The sequence below is a fragment of the Octopus sinensis genome, linkage group LG4 (assembly GCF_006345805.1).
Source record: "Octopus sinensis linkage group LG4, ASM634580v1, whole genome shotgun sequence".
NCBI lineage: Eukaryota > Metazoa > Mollusca > Cephalopoda > Octopoda > Octopodidae > Octopus > Octopus sinensis.
In genome coordinates, this window is record NC_043000.1 from 42,751,415 (window position 1) to 42,763,914 (window position 12,500).

The window sequence follows — 12,500 nt, forward strand, 5'->3', positions numbered from 1 at the left end:
ACACACACACACACACACACATATATATATATATATAATATGTACATATGACTTGACAGATAGATAGATAGATAGATAGATAGATAGATAGATAGATAGATAGATAGATAGATCTATGTATGAATGGATGGATGGATAGATGGATATTGATATACATACATGCACATATAACACACACATGTAAACTCGCACAGATTTGACAACAAACGAAAGTGCGTTATGAAGTCCATCATGGATAAAGATAAAAAAAGTATTTAAATGTTTATGATAATATACACCGGTTTTAATCACTTGAAATAGACGATTAAGTCATACTCAAAGAAAAGGAAAATAAAATTGAAAGAGATTAAATTATACTTTCGTGACATCAGTTCTGTAAGTTTAAGTGTATTTCTCCCGAAAACCGCATGGTGTCGTTGTTTCGTTTCCGTCTGATTTTTGCTAGGTGGTAGCAGCAGGAGCAGTAGTACCAATAGAAGTAGTATATATCATTAAAAGAAGTGACAGAAGAAGTGATGCTGTACACATTACATACCTGATTTTAGTATGTTTATGTCTCAATAAAACTCTTAGCGAAACAATTATTGCAGTACCAGATAACCGATTTGCTTGTTTTTATTATGTTTTTACGCAAGGCTTAAGGTTCCATTCATCGTTTGACAGGTTTGGATAATATTTGAGTTGTCGATTACCTAATAACTGAACTTTCCTTCATCGAAGCATTGAGTGCTATAGTAGTGGGTTTGTTAACAGTCCGATGTTCATCATTTTCTCGAACCAATAATTTTGGCGTACTTCACTTTGATATACTTCGATCTCCTACAATAAAATCTATCCATCTATCTATATTATCGAGATAGAGACGCATACACACACTCGCACGCACATACACATATAAAATAAAAACGATAAAATACACGTTAAGTACAGGACATCACCAACAAGCTAAAATACGTAAACACACAACGTGAGACAAGTACGGGACAAAATGCCAAAGAAATCTAACTCTTCTTCAGTTGTTGACTGTGTATTGCTACCCGTTTCGTGCTTTTAACAACAAGACAAGAAAACGTTATAATACATCAGCGACCAAAAATTTATAAAGCATAAAATTTGTGGAGAGTCATGGCTTCGAACGAACAAACGACACTAGAGTAGACGTACGGAAACGACCGACGAAGACAGATGTTTTGGGCCGCCAGGCCAAGATGAACTCTGAAAGGATATAGCATAAATACAAGAGATATAGCATAAATACAATAGAAAGAATAGAAGAAAAAAGGATATAGAGAGGCGAGAGAAGAAAAAAATGACGCCTGGTTAGTTATAAACACAAGGGAAAACAGTCTGTACTTGCATATACGTACTTGCAATTCCATGCAAAAAAATTTCCCGTCCCTGATTTAGAGGTTCCCTATCTCACGCAGAGAGGACGATGTATAATTGCCAACTGATATATTTGCTGATATATTTGCTATATTGCAGTTCTGCGTTTAATTTATAAATAGATGAGAGAGAGGCGAGAAAAATAGCCTATAATGACGTGTGAGTAACAGGCAGAGGGGAAAATGAGCAAGAAAGAGAGTAAGGAAAAGAAATAAAGCGAGTGAGGAGAAGGGAGAAGGAAAGAAAAAGAGTGAAAGAAAGACAGGCGGGGAGAACAAAAAAGGAGGATATAAAAACTATAGAGGTTTATAGGGGCATAGAAAAAGAGAAAGAGAAAGAAAAAATGCAGAGAACAGAGTCGCAGAAATTATATATAAATGTAAGAACCTACTGTTGAGAAAGTCTTCGTGGCTTTCAATAATTAAATAAAAATGAAAAAATGCACATTAAGTACTGGACATCACCAACGAGCGGAAAAATAAGTAGACACACAACGACAGACATGTATGGGAAAAAATACCGAAAGAATTCTAACGCCACTTCAGTTGTCGACTGTTTATTACCACCTGTTTCGTGCTATTAACGGAAAGACAGAATGACCGTGAACTTTTCTGTGCATGTGCAATAAGTTTCAACGTTCTAGCTTACTTCCGCTGTTTATAACAGTGCATGGAAGGAAGATGTGTAATGTGTGATAGTCGCTTTGTCCATGCGAGAGAAAGCTAAAAAGTTGAAACATTGCGCATGCACAGAAAAGTTCACAGCCATTCAGTGCCAAGCGGTTTTACTCTGCGCGCTTTAGCTTCGTTACAATGGCAACAGTCGGGGTACTTGTCGGTAGGGATAATAATTGTTTATGACTTAATAGAGTTGTCGCTGTTTAGTTAAGTATTTAAGAGTGGTTGTAATTTACTTATGGAATATCGATACGGCTGTATATTGGGTAAATATGTTTGAAAGATGTGGTTTCTTTGGTTTGTTCCCAAACAACACTTATTTCAGTGCTGTTGACACCGCCGGATTGAATGGAACTGCCCAGGTGTCGAAAACATAACGATATCCGTGGGGCAGCTGATGATGGAGGTATGTTGGATTGTTGGTATGGCTGTGGAATAGAATGGTAACAAATCCTTTTGATATATATATATATATATATCAAAAGGATTTGTTATCATTCTATTCCACAGCCATACCAACAATCCAACATACCTCCATCATCAGCTGCCCCACGGATATCGTTATGTTTTCGACACCTGGGCAGTTCCATTCAATCCGGCGGTGTCAACAGCACTGAAATAAGTGTTGTTTGGGAACAAACCAAAGAAACCACATCTTTCAAACATATTTACCCAATATACAGCCGTATCGATATTCCATAAGTAAATATATATATATATATATATATATATATATATAATATATATATATATATATATATATATATATAATATATATATATATATATATATATATATAATATATATATATATATATATATTATGTGTGTGTGCTTGTGTGTGGTTGCTTGTAGAGTGCGTGTTTGTGTCTGTGTCTATCCCCCCATCATCGCTTGACAACTGATGTTGTGTGTTTACGACTCCGTGAACTAGCAGTTCGGCAAAAGAGACCGATATAATAAGTACTAGGCTTAAACTCAAATGATAGAAACGAGTAAAAGGAACAAAACAATATTCAAATGACAGAGAAAGGCAAGAAGTATAAAAAAATAATCGAAAGTAATTTAGGATGAATTAAGACTTACAAAGAATTAAAATATAAAATACTATAGATGAAATTTCTCAGTGAGATTGGTGATTATTGCAAAATGTATGCGACACTTTTTTCTTAGTATTAGTTTATGTATTTAGTGTACGTGTAGGCATAGGCGCTTTCCAAGCAGTCATAAATATCATAGGTTGATCAGTAGGTAGGTAGGTATATCCATTTCGTAATGACGGAAAGAGAGCTCGATACTATAGAATACAGTATTAATATTATATTTTCGTCCAGACAATTTCTTGCTACTCGGCGTTTTGGTGTAATTGCATAGCCTTTTAAGGCAGTCTCCGACTAATATATACGTGTGTGTGTGTGTGTGTGTGTGTGTGTGTGTGTTTGTGTGTAAATATGTGTGTGTGTATATCTACCTATATATTTATATATATTTTGTTAGATAGAAACTTAGATGTATATAGATATAATATACATATCCGCAAATAATACATTTGCGAGTGGATAATGACTCTTTCCATGCAGTGCATATCAAAATTGAGATATATACCTCTATTTTGAACATGTCCTTGTGCACTATAGTTTTCAAAGTTTTCACTGTTCTATCTTCTGTTGGAGAATAGTTTCTCTGTAAGGACAATGTGAATAAAAACATAACGACCGGAAATTACCAAATGCTGTGTTACCCTCGCAATATTTCACAGTTATCTGCCAATGAGGAGGCGAAATTTCACTAAAATATTTGAGGCGAGGTCTAAACTTTTGTTTCTTAAAAATAACCGAGTGGTTCTTTGCCAGTGAAGAGGTGGAATCGTGGAAAAGGTCAACTGAATATAGAAAAACATCTCATCAGCTATAAATCAGATAAGCATCGCCATGCTTAAGGCATGAAGATTTAATCCTCTAACACTATTTCTATGTACATCACAATGATTATAAAAAATACTGAGAAACTAGACAGTGCAATGAAAAATCTGTAGTACATGGAAGGCAAAAGCTTACGAGTAAGACGAAACATCACGTGCGAGCAGCAACATTCAACATATTTCAATAAAAAACTTAGTCAATCAATTGAGTACCGAAACTCACCCACAGAGCAAAGGGGAATACATTTAGATATTTGAATATCAGTACGCTCATTTGGAGTGCTATTATCTAGTAAAATGTTAAAGAGTTTGTGAGATCATATTTAATAAAAAATATACGCAGCTAGATGGCGTAAATAGGCAATTCATAATTTATCCATATCCACTGCCAATACGACGCATTACTTAAATATATTTATAACTTATAATAAATACGTGATAATATCTAAAGTTTAAAATATCTGTGTGTATGTGTGAGCTATTTTGCTACTTGAAACTCAGCCACGTTCCCCTCACGGTTGAATTCTAGTGACTATCGTCTTCAATAAACTTGCAATTTTGGTTACGATCAAGTAAAGAATGTGGAGTGTCATAATTCTTTTATCAGGAATAATATAAACTCGTTCTCATTTAAAAAAAATTTTGCATTGCTTGTAGAATAGAGAAGCATTTCTAGCAGAATATCAACTTTTCTCTTTTCTTTCTAAACTACTTAAATATGATATACATCTTTTCCTCTGCCTATATTCACTCTTGGAATTCTAATTTAATTTGAAGATTTAATTCTCAGATAGCTCTGGTTCGGAAATTTCACTTTCGTCGCCAGCACGAAGTGCTTCAAAGAATCAGATAAACTGAGTAAGGGATGATGAGTTTATAAAAGTAGATAAAGGGCATCCAGTGGCGTTTACAATTCCTTTCCAGTGTTCTCATATTCATTTATAAATTTACCAATGCTTATATGATATATTTAAAACTTCGAAACACCCCACACTCATTTGGAAACGATGATCTGTCCGGCACGCAGGGAAATGTGTACGTGGAATGTTCCAATTCTGAAATTACACAAAATATTACTTCATAAAAATAGGTAACAACAGCAACAACAAGAAGAACAACAACAATAATTATGATAATCCTTTGAACTATAGGCACAAGGCTTGAAATTTAGGGGAGAGGGTTAGTCGATTACATTGACGCCAGTACTCAACTGGCACTTAGTTTATCGAACCCGAAAGGATGAAAGGCAAAGTCGACACTACGGAATTTGAGTTCAGAACGTAGGGACGGGCGAAATACGGCTAAGCATTCCGTCCAGCATGCAAACGATTCTGCCAGCTCATCGCCATAAAAAGGCAAATTCGACCTAGGCTTTATTTGAACTCAGAACTTAAAATTGGAAAAATACCGCTAAGCATTTTACCCGGCGCCATAACGATTTTGCCGACTCGGTTTCTTAAAAATAAATAAATAATAATAATTATAATAATAATAATAATATTAATAATAATAATAATAAAAATAATAATTATTATTATTATAATAATAATATAATAATAATAATAATAATAATAATAATAATAATAATAATAATAATAATGTAATGAAAAGAAATATAACTAGTAACTGCAGAATATGTGGAGATGGACAAGAAACAATAAATCATATTATCTCTAGCTGCCCAGTCCTGGTTAAGAAGTAATATATTCACAGATATGACAGAGTTGGAACCTACATACATTGGAAGCTACGCCAACATTGTGGAATAACAACAGAAAAAAGATGGTATAGGCATACACCAGAAAAGGTCACAGAAAACGAGAAAGAAACCATACTCTGGGATATGCCGATACACACAGATAGAGAAATTAAGGCCAATAGACCAGATATAGTTGTCAGAGATCATGAAGAAAAAAAATGCTTTCTAATTGATGTATCAATACCGGCAGATGACAACGTGTCTCTAAAAGAAATGGAGAAACTCTCAAAATACAAAGACCTGGAAATAGAGGTAACCAGAATGTGGAATCTGAAAACAGAAACAATTCCTATCATAGTAGGTGCACTAGGCATGATAAAAAATATTCAAACAAATATATAACAAAAACACCAGGACTTACAAACACATATAACGAACAGAAAATTGCACTACTAGGCACTGCACACATCCTACGCAGAACATTTTCCATACAATAACCATCAGAGCATCACAACAAATCACAGCACACACCTAAGGCACACAGAGCTGCGCTCGGTAGTGAAGTGAAAGAACGCTATAAAAATAAAACTACTGAATAATAATAATATTAATAACAATAATAATAATAATAATAATAATAATAATAATAATAATAATAATAATAATAATAATAATAATAATAACAATAATAATAATGATAATAATAATAATGGAAAGTGAAAAAGGAAAGTGAAAAAGGAAAAAGAAAGGAAAGTCCAGAAAGGGAAAGTGAAGACCACAAATTCAGTCGTGTTAGATGTTGACACAGTCATAAGAGAGCTTGAGCAGGAACAAACATACAAATATTTAGGGATAAATGAAGGCTCTGGTATTCATCATGCAAGCATGAAAGAGAAAATCAGGAAGGAATGTTATAGGAGAGTTCGTGCAGTCCTGAAATCTGAACTAAATGCACGTAACAAGGTGTTAGCTATAAATTCCTTAGCAGTTCCAGTTGTTATTTATAGCTACAATGTGTTGAACTGGAATATGAGTGAAGTAAAGAATATAGATAGAAAAATACGCAAGCTGCTGAGTTGTAATAGGATGCACCACCCAAAGGCAGACGTAGATCGTCTTTACCTTCCCAGAGCCCAAGGAGGTCGAGGCCTGATCCAATTTGAACTAGCTTACAAAACAACCACAATTGGACTGGCCAAATATCTCGAAATATCGAATGACTGGATGCTAAAGCTCGTGGAAAATCACGAGAGACGAAAGAAGCTTCATTCTATCATCAAGGAAAGCAAAAAAGTTGCTATTGATCTCGTGCAGGATACCCAAACTGAACAACCCGAGGGAAGTACGGCAACTATTGTTGCAAAGAAGGTGAAAATGATGGCAATGAAAAAAGCGCACGGGCAATTGGCTGATAGGTGGGAGGAGAAACCTCTGCACGGCAAATATGTGACCCGCAGCAAACAAGCTGATGTTGACCAGAAGCAAACCCATCAGTGGCTGCAGAGCTCAGGGCTAAAAGCAGAGAGTGAAGGTTTCATCCTGGCTGCTCAAGACCAAAGCCTATTAACCCGGAACTACCAGGCCAATGTGATGAAAAATGGAGCAGACCCAAAATGCCGATTCTGCAACGACATGATTGAAACAGTGGACCACCTAATCTCTGGATGTAAAGTCTTAGCACCAGTGGAGTATAAATTAAGACATGACAGAGTTGGCCAATATCTCCACTGGCTAATAAGTCGGCATTACAATATCAAAACTGCCGACAAGTGGTATAATCACCACCCTGAGGCTGTAACTAAAGGAGAAAATGTAACCATTCTGTGGGACTTTCCAGTACATACAGACCGAACCATCAAGGCCAATAAACCAGATATTGTTGTGAAAGACCAAAACAATAAAGTTTGCTTATTGATCGACATGAGCATCCCTGTGATCATAATAGCTCAGCGAAAGAGTTTGACAAGCTCAGAAAATATAAAGACCTACTCATTGAAATTGAGAAAATGTGGCATCTCAAGGCGGTTACAATACCAGTGATCGTAGGAGCACTAGGAATGATCAAGAAGGGAACCGAAAATTATATGAGAATGATCCCTGGCTTACCATCCCTGCAAGAAATGCAAAAGATTGTCTTAAGTGGTACATCACACGTATTGAGAAGAGCATTGTCGATGTGCGAACTGTTGCTGCTCATGTATTTTAATTTAACTTAAAAAAAAAAAAAAAAAAAAAATGAACGAACTACTGAGTTTGGTTTAATGGCCTACCAATATACATTATGAGTTTCTTTGCCCTAGGAGTCGGGAAGACACTCGGCAAGAAATGGAAGAAAATTTGAAAGAAGAAAAAAAAGTAATAATAATAATAATAATAATAATAATAATAATAATAATAATAATAATAATAAGAAGAAGAAGAAGAAGAAGAAGAAGAAGAAGAACAGAAGCAAACAGAAAATAGAGAAATATTGATCAACAACAATTGACTTACATCAATTGTTATTTATTAATTCAATACAAATAGACTGCGTCCCATCTTATCCCTTAGACGGTTATGTTAACCTCTAAATCAGCTCACCCTTAATACTAATAATAATGATAATAACAACAACAACAAAAACAAAAATAATAATGATAAGGATAATAATAATAATATTAATAATAATAATTATGATAATATTGATGATAATGTTGATGATGATGATGATGATGATGATATCTGCAATGGAGTGGATGAAACCATTGCCCATATCACAAACGAATGCCCTAGACTTGCCCAATCCACTACAATTGTGGCGACACGATCAGGTAGCGAAAGTGCTACATTGGAAACTGCGGCTAGTGGGGGCTAGAGAGGCAAGAGGTGATATAAGCACAAGCCGCAGAGGGTGGCGGAGTCGGGGACTAGCAAAATCGGAGAACAGGTCTAGTGGTGGGGGACAAGATGCACCACATATGTTATATAGAAGATGTTGCATGCCCCTTGACCCACGAATAGTCAAGAAAGAAGACGAAAAGATAGTTACAACTCTCTTAAGTACGAAGATATAATAAGAAAAAATGAGGGGCGTCAATTGACCGGTAACATTTTTTTGCAAATTGCTTGACCAGCAATTTCAGAAACGTTTATCGAATTTTCCCCCTTATTTTCGATGTTTTTAGAATCAGAAGTTCTTATAATTTTCACTGGGCGCAGGCGTGCCTGTGTGGTAGAAAGCTTGCTTCCCAACCACAAGGATCCAGCTACGTGGCACCTTGGGCAAAAATATCTTTTACTATAACCTCGGGCCGACCAAAGTCTTGTGAGTGAACTTGGTAGACAGAAACCGAAAGAAGATTCTCGTATATATGTATGTATATATCTATGTGTGTGTGTAACTCTGTCTGTGTTTGTCCCCCACTACCGCTTGACATCGGTAGTGATGTCACCGTAACTTAGCGATTCGGGAAAGAGTCTGATAGAATAAGTACTAGGCTTCAAAAATTAAGTTCTATGGTCGATTTGTTCGACTAAAACCCTTCAAGGCATGGTTGAAGTGAAATGACTGAAACATGTAAGAGATAACGATAAGAGTACCATAAGTTTTCCAAAATGCCTCATACGAATGTTTACTGAAAAAAGTTCTTGCGCGTAGCTAGCTATATTATGTTATATTTTTGTTGTTGTCACAATCATAAAATATTATCACGTCTCAGCTAATGGATATCTAAATTGATTGTATTTTGCAATTATATATCATAACCTGTCCAACGTGTCGAAAGTCATATATTTCCTCAACGCTAATTTAATTCACTTACTGGATGATTTTGGTCAAACAATTTTTTTTAGAATGCACTACGCATTGAAAGAGCCAGGAGGCATAAGACGAAACATGACAAACCTATAAAATCTCGATTCAAGATATTTAGTAAATAATTGTTAATGACACCATGAAGTAAGGAAAATACAGTGCAGTTTACCTATTATAATTGTTATACAATTATGTCGTTTAAGACATTGCACCATTCGGCAGAGTATACTTGAAGTTTTCCTGAATGGAATGTAATGTGGAAGTGTTGGTGTGATCGACAAAGGAACATCTCAGGCTACTGGTTTGTGACAACAATGTCACCGGGAACATCAGGAGAAATCGATATATTCAAAATTTCTAAGAAATCTTGTAATGTGTTAGTGTCTTATGTATGTATGTGTGTATTTATGCATTCGTGCATTTTAGATTGTATGTATGCATGCGTGTATGGGTGTATATATGTATGTATGTTTCTATCTATATATCTGTCTATCGATCTATCTATCTCCCTATTTATCCAACAATCATATATCTATCTATCTATCTATCTATCTATCTATCTATCTATCTATCTATCTATCTATCTATCTATAGATAACTTGGATAACTTTGATATGTTTCGACAAAGATTAGCCCATGCCACGTCCAACTTAATAGCATCACTTGATAGGATTTGCTAAATCCTTTTTAACCCCAGTTTTGCGGTATCATGGCCCAATTGAGTAGGGAGCTCTTGTTGAATTAGTTGTATTTAGGTATAGGTGGGTTCCTGGTATCCTTTGAAGAAATTTGTCCAGATTCCGTATAAAGGTGATGGGATCCTTTTGATCTCTCACTCCCTCTCTTTCTCCTTATGTACGTACATATATATATATATTATATATATATATATATATATATATATATATAGAGAGAGAGAGAGAGAGAGAGAGGTTATGGGAGTTAATGGTGTCAATAAGACCCAAAGGTGTAAGGTAATGCTGAGTAAGTGCTATGGATAGACTATAGTTAAGCTCCAGGTTCGGTGATTATGCGAATGTGGCGTCCAACGTAGGACATATATCAGCATGTGTATATATAAAAATTAACAGAATGAGTAAAAAATCAAAGGCTGAGAAAGATTTCAGAATATTTATAAATAGAAGGTCTTACAGCTGTTTCCGGGATATTTTATATATCCCTTCATCGGAGACGATGTGAGAAAATTGTTATGCAATAGTTATTCTAGATAAGATATGAAACAGAGAGTGAAGTGTAGGAATGAAAATAGACGTGAGATATGTAGGGATATGGCATTTGTAGATTCATTATTTAGGCAGAATAGTATACATATAAGATTCCAGTTCCTTGTGAGTAAGTTCCTATAATATTTAAAATTGATAATTCCAAGTATAGAGTTTGTACACAGGGTTATTGAATCGAGGGTTTTATTTAAAGTAACTGAAAGGTTGGGAATGTATTTGTAAGGCCAAATCTAAACAGTAAAAGAGGAACAAAGAAAATAATAAAAAGAAAAAAGACAAAAAAGAAAAAAGAAAACGAAAAAGGAAAAGCAATGAAGAGGGAAAGTCAGTCAAGATAAATTGATAGAAGGAATGGAGAGTTGAGGGTGATAGAGAGAGAAAAATATGAGAGTGTAGAAAAGATGATAGGGTAAAGAGTAAAGGAATGTCAGAAGGAATGGGGTTGATGGGTGATAGAGAGAGAAATGTATGAGAATGTAAAGAGTAAAGGAGTCTCCGGTATATAGTGATACAGCCTAAGTGAGGGGCAGAGAGAGAGGGGGTAGGGGTGGGGTAGTAAAATGGTGCTCTGAGTGAAACTGTCCAACATACTCGCAACATATTACCACTTTTCGGCACCTAGAAGAAGGTATAAAATCAAACCACCAACCATGCTATTTTCTGCGATTTCTTCGTTGTTACAAGCCAAAAGCGAAGCAGAGGAGAAGACAATACAATGACAAATTACAAAAGCAGTGACGGTTTACAAAGAACCGAACGTGGTAACATACATGAAATGCAACAGGAAATAAAGCACCCCAGTTGAGGAATATTCACCAAGATTTGAACCAAGAAAGCTATACATTCTTTATTATTCTTGCTTCCAGGGTTAATTGTACTGTCTTGCACCAGCAATATTTTGGAGCTTATTTATATGCACTCAAACTGAACAACCTCACCGAGTCGAACTCGTCTGCTGCACCTGCATTTCAATCCTTTCACAGGAATGCTGCAATTCTCACCTCACTCTTATTCTGTATATCGAACAGTGAAAATCGATGAGGCCTCACCGGAGAGAAATGTGGCTGCCATTGACATCTAGTCTAAAACAAAATCTCTTTCAGCTGAGCTACCCGACAGAAAAAATTACCTGCTCTTTCTAGAAAAATTGGACAGTGATCCTATGTGCGACACAACCTGCTTGATAAAATCCGTCTTATCAAAAAATGCTTTGACTCTGAAAAAGATATTCCCAGAACGGTTCAGACGTACGGTGTGCATCTTCGATAGGTTGTTTGGAGGCATTTATATTTCGGTGGAGTTTAAAACAAACCTAAAAGTTATCACAGATAATATCTCAGAAGCAAAGGATTTTTAAATTCGTCTTAGTCTCTGAAATAGACTGTTCAGTCGAACTTTGTGGACCCGTATAATCTCCTAATATACGTCGTCGCTCTTGCGTGCCGCTTATAACCTGAGCAATTACTCGAACGGTAGAGAATCCGAACACCTGAAAATATTCTAAGTAAATATTCTGCAAGGACTGAAATTTGTGGAGTAGTGGTTAGTCATTTAACTCCACCCTTGAACTTAAATAGTACCCCAAAATAATCGACACCGAAAGAATGAAAGGCCAATTTAACCTCGGTTGGATTGGAATGCAGAATTCAGAATTAGTGCAAATAACACAATGCATTTTGTTCGACGCTCTAACCACTGACCTAACATTCGAAGTAGTAATAATGACTGAACAGAATATAATAATTTGTATTTTCTTTTTTAATATTAGAAGCACACCATAG